At 43.8% G+C, this 14,606-nt stretch overlaps 1 long non-coding RNA gene across 12 annotated transcripts in view; it reads left to right on the top strand.

Annotated features, from left to right (window-relative positions):
• Positions 1-11,551, top strand: part of LOC140635552 (uncharacterized) — a 107,655-nt gene extending 96,104 nt beyond the window's left edge. For 7 of the 12 annotated variants that reach the window (XR_012032890.1, XR_012032880.1, XR_012032891.1 and 4 more), the window contains 3 exons: positions 900-1,009; positions 5,132-5,254; positions 11,414-11,550. This is a non-coding gene — a long non-coding RNA (uncharacterized lncRNA). Of the gene's footprint in view, positions 1-899; positions 1,010-2,424; positions 2,572-5,131; positions 5,255-5,698; positions 5,815-11,413 lie in introns of those variants that run through there. The other 5 variants (XR_012032881.1, XR_012032883.1, XR_012032888.1 and 2 more) reach the window with 5 other exon arrangements.
• The last annotated feature ends 3,055 nt before the right edge of the window (positions 11,552-14,606 follow it).

The following is a 14,606-nucleotide window of genomic DNA, read 5'->3' as shown; positions in this document are numbered from 1 at the left end:
AGGAAATTGCTTAACCTCAATAGTCATCCAGAAATACAAAATAAAACCACATGGGACACCACCATTATGCACCAGAATTTCTATAATTAAAAAGGCTGACAATACCAACTGTTGACAAGAATATAATATAACTGAAATTACAGTACACTGCTTAAGGACGCCTACCTTTAGATAATTTGACGCTAGCAGCTAAAGCTTAACAGAGACATACCCTACAGCCAAACAATTTTACTCCTAGGTATACACCAGCAGATATAAATACATACAGGCACCAAAGACACATAGGGGAATGTCCATAACATTGTTTGCAATAATTTACAAACTGGAAACAATCCAAATGTCCATCAATGATAGAATGGATAGATACATTGGGACATATTTATAACATGGAAAAAGCTCATGAATATAGTTTCTTTGAGCAAGAGAAGACATACAATAGAGTACATACTAGATAATTCCATATATGCAAAGTTTAAGAATATGCAAAACTAATCTATAATGACAGGAGGCAGAGGAGAGGTCACCTTTGGAGAGGTAATGACCAAGTGGGCACATGAGAGAGACTTCTAGGATGCTGATACTGTTCTATTTTTTGATCTGCGTGGTGGTTACATGGTGTTCACTTTGTAAAAATTCATGGAACAGTACACTTCTGATTTATGCACTTTTCTCATCTCATAATGTTATATTTCTATTTTTAAAATTTTACTTAAAAACATGGTTTTTTAGGACTATAGTCATTTGAACATATCAATATTCCTTGTTTGTGTAACCCACTTCCTCTGGTGATTCTTTTTAGATGTTTGTTATATACTTACTTATTATAAAAAATACTTTTTTTTTTTTTACAATGATCATGCTTTACTTTTCTTATTCAAATCTTTGACTCCTTTCTAAAGATAAAGTCCTAGAAGTAGAAGAGCTGGGTCAATGGATACATCCTTTTAATGACACTGAATACATATTGCCAAATTGCCCTTAAGAAGATCTCACTATCAAAACATTGAAGGTCAGTCTTACCAAGATAGATTTAAATGTTCCTAGCCTTGATCCTGCTTGACCTTTACAACATTAGACACTATCTATCAGCTCTTCTGTAAAATTCTATTTTGCTTTGGCTTTCTTGGCACCACTCTGCCTGTTCCATTCTCCTCTTCCTTCTGCTTGACTTTGCATGTACCCCTGGCTCAGTTTTTGTCCTTTTTCTCTCTCCTCTCTTCTAGAAGAATGTGTCTCTTACTTGTTTACTTTTCCCTATATGTTTATGGTTTCCCATTTTCAACCTCTTATCTTGTTCTGTGGTTCCAACAGCCAAGCATTAGCTATTTTCCTTTTGCTATCACTATCTTAAATGGAATTAAGTAATGCGACCAATGGCTAATGAACTAATAAATATTTGAAAAGACAGAAAGAATGAGTGGTATTATTCTGATGATCAAAGATCCCAGGACTTGCAGGACGTGCCTCCAACCAGCATTCCCTTTGGCTCCTGACTCTGCTCTCTTGCCCCTCCTTCTTCTCCACCTCTCCCTGCCTTCCTCAAGCCTTTTCCTCTCTTGTGCTCACACCATCTTCACGTTTTCCTTTTTTTTTTTTTTAATTTATTTTTATTTATGATAGTCACAGAGAGAGAGAGAGAGAGAGGGGCAGAGACACAGGCAGAGGGAGAAGCAGGCTCCATGCACTGGGAGCCTGTTGTGGGATTCGATCCCAGGTCTCCAGGATCGCGCCCTGGGCCAAAGGCAGGCGCCAAACCACTGCGCCACCCAGGGATCCCACGTTTTCCTTTTTGTTCCATTTTATCTTCTCTCCATTCTAAATTATACAAAATACATCTGACTAGCTTTCCATTTAATTTACATTTTGAATAAAGTTTCATGATCCTGTTTTTACAATTAGAGCCATTAAAATTAAAAACAGATGAGCTAAATGTCTTGTTTTCTAAGAGAAAATCATTTGCTGTTTTGAATGTGGCCTATCCTTAATTGGAAAAAAAGTGTTCATTGATTACTTTGTATTGCTTAAAGTATAGCACTAATGCTATTAGTTATTGCAGGTTTACTACCATATAATTTGCTTATTCTTTAGAATATTGCTTTGACATGGGTTTATATTTTCTCCAGTGAGAAACTGAGGCATAGGCAGGGCATTTGTCCAGGTCACATATCTGGCAGGCTGCAGAGCTGGGATTCGAACCCATGTTTGTGTGACTCCTGAGTCTGTACTTGGAACCTCTCTACTGGGAGCTTGGTGAATGCTGTTAACTTAAGCAGTAATAATCTCTCTGGAGGAAAGAACAGACAGGACACCACTCAGAATGATCTTTATGATGCCTGTCACCTGGCCCCTCCCCCACTATAATCTACTTTGAACATGATAAGAGAGATTAATAAAATTAATAGTCCTATTTTACACATGGGGCAGGTACAGGATCATGAGCATGAGGCCTTGTGGTGTGTCCAAGAGCTCTGCTCAGAGTGGAAGGTGGTATGGAGGTCGTGGCTAGGAAACTTTGAAGCAAACCGACAATATCCTTTGCAATACTCTATCTACGATTGATTTCTCATCTTCACCTCTAAATCCATGAGGAAAAGAAGAGAGAAACACCTTCCAATTCCTTCTTGTTTATAAACTGTAAGAATTAAAGTGCATAACAGGAAGAGACCAGCTGAAATCATGTTTTTTATTATGTAAGCCAGGGCCATCTGATTTGTCATTGGTGCTTGGACCACTGTGAGTTCCTGTCGTCTGTATGTCTGGCTCCCTGTAATTTTAGAGCTTTGTTAGCCTGATGTTTAGAAGCTCCCACAAGACCCTTCTTGAAACTCTTCCTCTCCTTTATTTGTTTGTTTTATTTTGCTATAAAGATAACAGGTCATCAATTTTGTTTGCATAAATTCTACACTGGATAATAGAACACCCACATTAATTTACTGACACCTGTTCTCATAGAATGCAGAATTCTGTTTTCTTTCTTTCTTTCTTTCTTTCTTTCTTTCTTTCTTTCTTTCTTTCTTCCTTTCTTTTTAAAGATTGTATTTATTTATTCATGATAGACATAGAGAGAGAGAGGCAGAGACACAGGCAGAGGGAGAAGCAAGCTTCATGCTGGGACCCCGAGGCGAGACTTGATCCTGGGACTCCAGGATCGCGCCCTGGGCCAAAGGTAGGCGCCAATCCGCTGAGCCACCCAGGGATCTCCTATTTCTTTTCTTTAACACACACACACACATACACACACAACCTTTATCACATCTCCATTCCCAGAGTACCACTCAAGAAATGCTGTGAAATGATACAGTAATGAGGCATTCGTAGGAGAGAAAGCTTTATTTGCAGCTGAGAAGCCAGGGTATGAAGGACTGCTGGTCCAAACCACCAGGTCTGCAGAAAGAGTGGCGATGCATCGCTGTGTGAAGAATGGGGTCTGTGCTTCTCAGGCACAGCATTTGACATTTACAAAGCTCTTATTGCTTCTTCAAGACTCAGATCAGTTGTTATTCTGTGTGAAGCCTTCGTGATCTGTGAGAGGAGTGAATCACGCTCTTTCCTTTCCTGGTACGTACATTTGAATCCAAGTGAACAACAGGCCCACACTTTCTGAAGGCCTGGGTATCAGCTGGCTTCCCAACCACAGAAAATGTGGCAGGGCTTGTTGGCCTACAGCCAGGAGGAGGATTTGTTGGAGACTCTGAAGAGGGAAGGAGTACTTTGGGGGGTACATGTAGTATGGAACTGGAGAAACAGGGAATGTGATAATACCCCCACCCCCAGATCACCAATACTTAGAGAGGACCATCTAACTCCAGATCATAGGATAGCCATCACTGCACTTAAGTGGTATTTTAATTAATGGTTTACATTTCTGTGTCTCATTCTAACAAGTGATCGCCCTGAAGGCAGGAACTTTGTCTTTGCCCTGTCACCCTAAAGACAGCTGGAACAGAGCAGATGCTGATGACTGCAGAACAAATACGTATGTAGAAAATGACAGTCCAGCCAGTTAAAAACACTGATTGGCAGACAATGAGGCAAGTCAAGCACATTGGCACTTGCCCTACAGAAATGGTGACCATTAGCTATTCATGGATGTCTCCACACTCTTTCCAATCAGGGTTTCTTTTACCCCATTTGGAGAGTTTGCAACATTGCACAAAGTTCCCTGGGCAGTCCCGTTACTATACATCCCAGCCAGGACCCCGTGGAATGTAGCATGTGCCTGGCAAGCCATTAGCACTGGGAAAACCCTCAAGGATCTAATCCCCAGAGGAAGATGATATATATATATATATATCAAATCCAGATCACATTTTTGTAAGCAGCTCTCAAACCTAAACACTTTGAGGTTATTGGTAAATTTCTTTCAAATCTTATAGTAGACCAAAGCAAAGCTGAAAGCAAAGCCACTATTCACCTGTCTGGGCCATGAAGCTGAACTGGAGCCAACACCCTCAGCTGGCTGGGGCCCCTCATTTCCTGCTATTGATCACAAACGCTTCTCATAGGGAAGTCAAAAGGAGACTGGGCAGGAACATTTACACATACTTCTCTTAAGAGTGCTCTTTCATAATCAAAGACTATAATTGCTTTGCTCTGAAGCTACTGTTCCTGCAGAGAAGTTTCCCTTCTTGCTTATTTTTTACATTTCAAGCTAAAAAGCAGTTTCTGGACTGAAGGGAAAGTAGCGAGGACACGGGCAGGGGAATCTGCAAGACTCTGGGCAATCATGGAACTGCAGACACAAGACTAAAGTCACATACTTGAGAGCATCATGAAGCCAAAGGCAGGGTCCTGGGTCTGTGGCCTGGCACACTTCTCCAGGTGAAGAGCAGTAGAACCAATACTGATCCTTTCATCCCAATAGACACAACCGGAAGCTGTTAATTCCTGAGCAGACTTAACACTTCTTGTGGAGCAAAACTGGAGCCCAATAGTGGGACGATGGAGTGGTTAAAAATGTAAAAGGATGTCAGAACACAGGGAGGATCTATGCCAGTGCTGAAAGCTGGTGAAGCCACAACCATCCTTTATGCCTACAATGTTCCTTTCTCCCCACACCCCACCACACCCCACCAATGTCCTAGCCACTTCCCTTGCAGAGCAAATTTAACCCAAAGCCTTTCCTCTGCAGGGGTCAATTACTTTGGAAACCTTCAATCTAACTGCAATTATGACTGACCTCTTAATAAAGGGATGTAAAGTGTCAGGGAGCCAGTGAGGGAGATTCCTATGGTGCTACCTTCCCCCGGCCACGGTAGGTAATGTTCATTCCTATTCTGCTAGCTCTGCCATGGGACTGTCTTCATGGGACAACTTCATCTTTTCTCTTTGTCTAATCTGATATGTCCGGCAGGATGAGCTCTTCCACAGAATCTCAGGAAAGTACTTTCCAAAGATTCCTATGATTTAAAAACAATGTATACAAGGTCAGATACTCTGAATTTTCTGTGACTCTTTTTACTATGAGTTATTTACCAAACTCTATGTGGAAATGTTTCATTTATGGATTACTAAGTGTTTTCTGAGGACATGAACTGTATGCTGGGTACGGGGATAGATGCTGGAAACAAATACTTGCCATCACTCAGAGATTTTGTTACTTCACTTTTGAGTAGACTACAAAAAGTAAAATATAAATGAAGTATAGTTTTGTCTGGTTTGCTCTTATACTGTCATATTGCTTTATTTATTCATTCAGATACTTATGTTCCTGTCATGTGCCCAGCATAGAAACTGATGGAGTGGCTTAACTGTGCTAATTCCAGAATCTACCAAAGGCTCTCTGGGTCTAGGTCTGACTCTACCATTCCCCAGCTGTTATTAAACCTCAGGTGTCTCATCTTTAAATTGGGCATCATAATGGCATTTGTTTCATAGGGCTGTAGTAAGAATATAATGAGAAAATCCAGTAGAATTCTTGGCACATGAGAAGCATTCAATAAACATGAGCTACTTGGCTGGATATAAGAAATGATGTTGGGGTCCCTGGGTGGCGCAGCGGTTTAGCGCCTGCCTTTGGCCCAGAGCGCGATCCTGGAGACCCGGGATTAAGTCCCACATCGGGCTCCCTGCATGGAGCCTGCTTCTCCCTCAGCCTGTGTCTCTGCCTCTCTCTCTCTCTCTCTGTGTGACTATCATAAATAAATAAATAAATATTAAAAAAAAAAAGAAATGATGTTGGTAGTCACTCAGAAGAACTCTGGAGTTCAGTTTATAGAACAGATCTAAAAAGATACATCTCAGGATGAATATAGCCATCAGAGGCCCATGCACCTAAAGAAATGAAAGTCAACTCCAGTGAGTGTAGTGGACTCTATACTATCAGGCATGATGAGTCCTCAAGGGAACTAAGCAACAGCACCAGTGACACTGCACCTGAAAGTGATGATTACCACCTGCACTACCATGACCTCCATCACGACCTTAACTTGCACCATCTCAACACCACCAGTACCACTTGTACTACTCCCAAACAATAGCGTCACCTCTACTGCCAGCACCAGCAACACCAAGGCCACCATTCCTACTTCTATATGCAACCAATACCTTCATCTCCACCACCATCATCACTGCTACCATCTGCCATTACCACTTCCACTAATCTCCAGACAGCTCCATCACCACCACCACCACCACCTATATCATCCCAATGATATAATAATTATTAACATGCATGCCATTGTTTCCCAAAGAATAGCCCATTGCTACCTGATTCAGAATCCTCTGGGCATTGTATTAAAATTAAATTTAAATTTAAAATAACTTGAAACGTACTGAATCTAAATCTGTGGATATTCTCTAGAAACCGCATTTTAACAAGCTCCCAGGTGATTCATTTGTAAGGAGCTATAATAGGAAAATCACTGAATTTGAGGACGTGTGTATCCATCCACAAACTAGGATTCCTTATATTTCTTTTTTTTTAAAAAAAAGATTTATTTATTTTTAAGTAGAGAGAGAGAGCCAGTAAGCAGGGAGAGGGGCAGAGGAAGAGAGAAAGAGAGAATCTCAAATAGACTCCGTGCAGAGCACAGAGCCCAGTGTGGGGGCTCAATCCCAGGACCTGAGGCAAAACCAAGAGTCTGCACACTTTACTGGCTGAGTCACCTGGGTGCCCCCCGCCTTATCTTTCTTTTGAAGCCTCTACTGGGTGTTTACTTGATTAGGGCCCATGGGGTGTTTAGAGAGAAGAGTTTACAAGCATCAATGTGTGATGAAAATTAGGATAAAATTAAATGTATGAATAAAGGCTAAGTTGTGCCCAGACCAAGCACTTACACGTTCTAGGCAGATATAGCTGAACTCATCTCACTGGTCCTGGGATCTCTAATCTATAAAATGAAGACATGCCTGAAGTCACATGGTTACTAATAGCAGAGCCAGGACAAAACAAACATGTCTTTTGACTCTCAGTCTGGTTTGGTTGGTTTTCCAAGGAGCTGGTCCAGGAGAAGGAGGCAGAGGAAAACACCAACAAGAGCAGACTGACTGGGAGCCAGCTCTGACTCAGCCCACAGACAAGATGAGTGTGTAACATTATGGGAGATGATCATGTGTAGCCAGAGACCAGGCCTGGATAGAGAAATATGAGAGAGGAGAGACTGGTCTTTGGACACTTTGATTTCTTCCCATCATTTCTGCTTTTCCTTGTAAAACAACCTTCTCTTCACCCCTCTATCTATTGCCAACTGGCAGGTGGCCTCAGGGTCCATTCTCCTGTGCAGATCTGCTGATGCATTTTCCTTCATGATCTCCTGTCTCCATCTGTCTTTTGTCGGCAGCTACTCTTTCTAGGACCTCTCCAAACCCGCCACACTGGACTCATCACCACATCGCTGCATTGCACCCAGAGCCCCTCCCACCCTGGGGCCCTGGCTCTCCCCATCCTTCTGCCCAGGCTATAGCTGGTCTCACCCCCTTTCAGCCCTTGTTTAAGTGCTCCCTTATTAAAAAGCTCTTCCCTGATAGCCCTGTGCAAAGGAGGCATGGCTCACCCCACCCCTCTGTCCTGACTTCTTTCTCACTATCTGACACATCAGATAAATATTTCTTAGTTTGTGTGTCTCTCTCCTCTAACCAGAATGGAAGTTCTTGAGAGCGGGGAATATATGTCTGTTTTATTCAAACAGTGCCTGACACATACAGGCTCTCAATAGATCATTCAAACAAATGAATCACCTATGAACAAACCGATGAATCTCCCACTCTGCTGCAAAGCTAAGCTCTGCTAGCACAAGTAATGGTTAATATCTTACCCTTTTCCAGATGACACATTTACATGTGACAAGGACGTTCAAGAGAAAATGTTCTAGTTCCCAGAATTGCCCTGATGGCATAGATATGGCATATGTGTCAGGCCCCTGAAGCTGACATTGTGAAGCACCCGCTCGGCCACCCCTTGGTTACCCAACAATCACCATCTACCACTGAAAATCCAGCACCCCGTGGAGGGCCTGGCAATGATGGTGTGGGAGGCTCTATTTTGCCCACATGGATGGTCTGCTCTGCGTATAATCATTTCATCAACATTTCCATGAGGCTTTCAATTCATTGCTATCACCACTTTTGCTTATAAAACTGTAACTTCACAGCCAGCCTGATAGCCAGACACAAATTCAGGTCTTGCTTCTCATTTTGCTGATGACCCTGTGATCTGTTGTGGTTTTGGTACTACACGTGATGAACAGAAAACATAAGGTGGTCGCATAAGGAAGCCAGACTTTCTTCAGAGAGTAAATGATTGCTGAAGTTTATGAGCAATTAAGAAGTTTGAGATCCTGGGGGCGCCTGGGTGGCTCAGTTGATTAAGCATCCAACTCTTGATTTCAGCTCAGATCCTAATCTCAGAGTCATGAGATGGAGCCCCACATTGGGCTCTGTGCTCAGCAGGGAGTCTGCTTGAGATTCTCTCTCCTTCTCTCCCTCCCTTTGCCCCTCCCCCCACTCATGCTCTAAATTAATTAATTAATTAATTAATTTAAAAAACCTTTAAAAATAAAAAAAGAAGCTTGAGATCTGATTGTATGTTTTGCACCAGGCTTCCCTAGGAAGTCACTTTCCTAAGTGGGGAAGAAAATAGTTGTGTGAAGTGATCTCACCATTTGAGGATTCAGTTTTTAATCAGTGCTAAATTAATCAGAGTTTGCCTGGATTTGCAATAAAACAGCTGCTAAACAAACTGTGAAGGAACATAATGTGTCAATATTCTGTTAAAACCAGCAACGAAATCCTTCCTAATCAAATCCTGCGGCTACTGTCAAAACTAGCAAACCCTGAATGACTACCACTGGCAAACGAGATGCCGCATATGACAGCTTCCACAAAACACCCTGAACACATGTGCATGAGCAACCTTTCCTCTAAAAAATTCCCATGCTTGGGACACCTGGGTGCCTCAGTGGTTTAGCGCCACCTTCGGCCCAGGGCCTAATTCTGGAGTCCTGGGATCGAGTCCCACATGGGGCTCCCTGTGTGGAGCCTGCTTCTCCCTCTGCCTGTGTCTCTGACTCTCTCTCTCTCTCTCTCTCTGTGTGTCTCTCATGACTAAATAAATAAAATCTTTAAAAAAATTGGGGCACCTGGGTGGCTCAGTCGGTGAAGTGTCTGCTTTTGGCTCAGGTCATGATCTCCGCATCCTGGAATCAAATCCCACGTTGGGCTCCCTACTCAGTGGAGAATCTGCTTCTCGCTCTCCTGTTCCCCTTGCTCATGCTCTCTGGCTCTATGTCAAATAAATGAAGATCTTAAAAAAAAAAAAAAAAAAAAAAAAGAACTTCCATGCTTTGGACAAACATGCTGACACAGGAAATCCATGTTTAAATGCATCTTAAGTCATTTTAATGGTTACCTTACGACTGCCTGTACATATTTTACCCACTGAAAGATCTTGATTTCAAGGTATTGTTCATTTTACCATTTTCCCCATTTCATGAATATAATTTGATGACTTCTTTAATAGTATCTTTCTTAATTCTACCCGAGGTCGGGTTTTTTTTTCAAATTCAGATAAAATATTGTGGTTCTTACTTTATTTTTTAAAGACTTATTTATTTATTTTAAAGAGAGAGAGAGTACAAAGGGGAGGGGCAGGGGGAAAGGGAGAGAGAATCTCAAGCAGACCCTGCCCTGAGCACAGAGTCCGACATGAGGCTTGATCTCACCACCTGAGCTGAAACCAAGAGTCCAATGCATAAACACCTGTGCCCCTGTAGTTCTCACTTTAATGGGGAACTCCGCTGGCCCCATTTATATGTTTAACCCCTCCCCCATGCTCTCTATTATCCTTTCCTCTTCAGAGCACTTACCACTCACATACTACTTCTTGCTTACTTATCCACTGTCTGTATCCCATCCACCAACTCCCCCCCAGCTAAACGGTCAGCTCCACAGGGGCAGGGGTTTTATCTGTTTTGCTTACAGACAGCATGCCTGACCTATAGAGGGTGCTCAATAAAGAACTGCTGAGCATAGGAATCAAAGAACAATGGTTAAGAATGTTGGCCTCAGAGTCAGACTCTCCAGAGTTAAATCCAGGCTCTGTCACTTGGGAAGATGTTTAGACATTTTAAGCCTCGGTTTCTCTTCTGCAGAATGGGAATGATAATACTGATAACTGCAACTAATAATAATAATATACGTCACGGTGTTACAAATAGCAAAGGAATGCTGTACGTAAAAAGTTAGTAACATTTGTACACAGAGCAGTCCCTTGGTGTCGAGGTGGGCACTGTTGATGCCTTTGTGCTCCACTGAACGTCCCAGAAGCTCTCAAGAGCCAAGGAGGTGTGCTTGGAGGCATTGGGGGCTGGGATCCAAGCTCCACTCAGAAATCCCTTCAACCAGAATAGCACCTCGGCTTGCTTAAAATTCTTATTTCTTTTTAATTTGTCTACCATCTAGGTAAGGTTTCATTTGAGAAAAAAAAAAAAAAGTGTTCTACATTTTTAAATGGTCAGAGGTTCACTGTCATTAGAAGAGAAACATTAAGGTCTGCTCTTCCAAGACTGGGCATTTGTGCTTTAGATAACAGCTTTGCACCTGTCGCATGGATACTATTGTCCCTTCCAGTCGAGGGCACAGAAAGGGCTTGGCAAGTAGACTGCTACAGAAAGAAGAGAACAGAGTGAGTCAGGTTACGTTGTTCACCAAGTACAACTCCTAGGACACAGCAGGTCCTTGGGGAACAGCAGATCCCACATCTTTCCTTGTGGGGGCCTAAGGCAGCCAACAGCCACATCCCAAAGAGCAGCAAACATATTCCAGGTTTCAGTGCTCATGACATGAGGATCACCAGTCATTTGGGATCAGATACAGCATAGACCCCGTGCATAGTTGGAGCTAAGAAGGCACTGTGAATTCTTGAAAAGGTTTCAGGAACTTAAGCCTAGTCTATTTCTACTTGCTTTTTCTGCAGAGAAACCACTGCTCATCTGCCAGCCTCACAGCCAGAGCCACTTCAGCTACCATCCCAGAAAAGTCCACCTATCAGGATTCTGGGCATTTTCCTCAGAGACCCCTGGGCTTCCTTTCTAAATAAATGGTTCATTCACCACAAAGAAAAATCACAAGGATGTGCATGCTTGCTACAGAGGGTCCCTCTCCTGGAATCAACAGCCCCAGCCACATGTTCATTGGTGCGACTACACTCGGCCACCTGTGAACACTGTTTCCAGGCCCCCAGGTTGAACGCCCTCCCTGCTTGCCTCCTCACTGATATACTTTGAGATTCTAGTGACAGGCCTCTGACAAAAGACAGGAGGCAGCTTGAGGACTAGAAGCAGGGTTTGGAGAGATTGACCCCGACTTGGCTTTGGGAAAATGAGTCCTATGTCTGATTGACAAAGAATGTGATTTGGGAAATAACTCCGTACTCCTTCCCACCACTGGGCCTAAATCAGGCTTGGCTTGGCAAGACAGGGACATGGACAGGGAGCCTTCAGATGGGAGGGAAGGGATGGGAGGGGAGGGAGCCGAGCCAGAGGGCTGTGTGATCTCTGGGATGAGGTACAGTCAGAGGCAATAAGGCAAGGGGGCGCCCAAGCTCAGTTGGTTAAGCATCTCCCTTTGGCTCAGGTCATGACCCCACGGTCCTGGGATCGAGCCTCAGGTCAGGCTCCCTGCTCAGCAGGGGTGTGCTTCTCCCTCTCCCTCTGCTCCTCCCCCCTGCTCCTGTGTTCTCTCTCTCTCTCTCTTGCTCTGCTCTCTCTCAAAGAAATAAATAAAATCTAAAAAAATAAATAAATAAACCAAGGCAGAACATGAGTCCTGAAAGCCAACTACCTGTTTTGTCTTCCTCAAGGCCTCTGCCACATTTGAGCCTCTGGACCCCAAGCCCGGCCTGACCAACCTTGGCTTCACCCTCAGAGCTCACTGTGAACACTGGTTAGCCTATCTGTATCCACCGGCCCCCATCATGAACACCACCACCACCAGTCTCCATACTTGGTCTTGGAGTCATGCTTACCTGGGCTGAGCTTACGGGCAAGAGTTCTGGTTCTGAGCCCTGCTGACAGCCTGCCCGCCCTCCTCTGGCCTCCATCACGTGGCTGAGGTGGCGAACACACCAAGTTGGCAAGAGCCCCAAAGGCTGGCCTCTTGTGGAAGGCACACAGTTGGGTGTGAGGAGAGCTCAGAGCCACTGAGATGGAGGAGCTCTACCCCCGGATCCCTGGGAGAACCTGCACAAAGTTTTAAGTGGATTGAATCTATGTTTTAAGAAACTCTGTGTAGAAAAGAAAATACATTCCCTAGCCACCAACAATTTGGAGGCCCGATTATTCAGTCTGCAGTAGGTTTCTAATAGCAGGGGAGAGAAAAAAGAACTGGAACTACACACAGTAGTGAAATGTCAGCTTCTCTTTCCTTCGCAGTCAGGCTCCTGGAACAGAAAGAATTTCAAAGCAGGAGTCCTCTCAGAATCCCCCTGAGAGAGCTGAGGGCGGATGGAAACTGACCGAGCCCAGGTCACCTGGCTAAGTGACACCCAGGAGGCATCAAAGAGCAGGCGTTTTCATTTCTAAATGTGTCACTTCGGATTTGTGTTGTGGTGTGGTAGTCACTGGATCCTGTGGCCATTTATATTTAAAGTTAACATAAATTAATGTTTAAATAATCGGTTCCATGGTCATATCAGCCACATTTCAAGAGCTGCACAGCCATATGTATGGTAGTGGTTAGCGTGGTGGACATTTGTACTGCCACAGAAAGTTCTATAGGACAGTGTGGCTTTCGACTGGACACTATGCTCAATCATATGTAAGGTCATTCTTCATATCTCACTCTTGCATATTCTGAAAGAAATTTGTGACAACAGAGCCATTTTTGGAGAGTAGCATAGCCTCTGCTTCACCCCAAACTGCTTCTGGTTATTTCTGATGATCTTTTGTTTAAGCCCAGGCCGGAGAGTGGGCCCCCCTCAAGGCTGGTTCATTCTCTGTCTCTATCTCTCATGCTCACACCACAAATACACACATTCACAAACACACAAATAATCTTTGTCTTTTAACTTGAAAATTTTTCCCTGTGGAAAAAGTATATGCTCAGTTATAACCCAGGCCATATCAGTAGGATTATTATTACTTCCCCTCCCCAACAATTAGTACAGGTAAAATCAAATGATCATGACAATTCAGGGCAACTTTGATCAAGTGGACTTTCAGAGGTTAAACACCGGAAACAATTATTGTCACAAAGATATGTTACAGATGACTAGAATCCCACAAGGAGCCAAAAGGAGCAGAGGGCTGCTTCTAATTACACTTTGCATGCCTATAATTAGCAGGCTCTCCTCAAAGCTTGCTCAGAGGCTGGCCTGACACAGGTCAGCGGGGAAGGCTCATGAGCCTCCAGAGAGCCTCCCACCACGCAGCTCGCACGGTGCTTTTCTCAGGGAGTAGCACAACATTTCAGATTTTGTGAAATCCTACAAATTTATTCATTTTGGAGGGACTATTTCCTATGATTATTAGAAGCAGGAAATACGTCATGAAGGCTGCAAGAGAAGAAAAAGTTTACAACCTTAATGCTATAGCTACGGTTCTGAGCTACATGCGCAATAGGATCTCCACAATAGCTTTCACGTAAGTGGTGAAATGAGATTGCACTGTGTTTCTGGGCCCTTCTGGGTAGAAGGGTAGAAACTTTGATTGTGCTTTCTGTTCGTGAGCAGAACTGCGGGCCGACACGCAGTAAGTGGGCTTGCCTCCAGAGCGCATTTCAGGTGCACAAAGCCCTTCACGGCGCTCTGGTAACTTCATCCTGCCCAGCAACCGTCCCAGGGCCATCTAACGAGGTTATGGAGATGGCCTGCTGGCGGCTGTGGGTGCTTTACGGGCCTCTGCACAACAGGAGAACCCACTCCTGCCAGCCTTAGTCACTGCTCCTAAAACAAACAAAACCCTTTGGTGTCGAAGGGCAGGACTCTGAGGAGAACAAACACATCTTGTGTTTTCTCAGCAAAGGGAGGTTGGGACATCATCTGTCCTCACTGCGGATGGGGTCTCACTGTGTTCACGGTCTGGTTTCTCATTACCATCTCCTTGCTCTGTGCAAGCTGTGTAGGCTTTTCTCTTCAAGGCACATACAAGTTTTGGTCATTTCCAAGACAT

This window comes from Canis lupus, chromosome 6 (assembly GCF_048164855.1).
Source record: "Canis lupus baileyi chromosome 6, mCanLup2.hap1, whole genome shotgun sequence".
In the NCBI taxonomy this organism is placed as follows: domain Eukaryota; kingdom Metazoa; phylum Chordata; class Mammalia; order Carnivora; family Canidae; genus Canis; species Canis lupus.
Note: the sequence above shows the minus strand (reverse complement) of the source record. Positions and strands in the feature narration are given on the sequence as shown.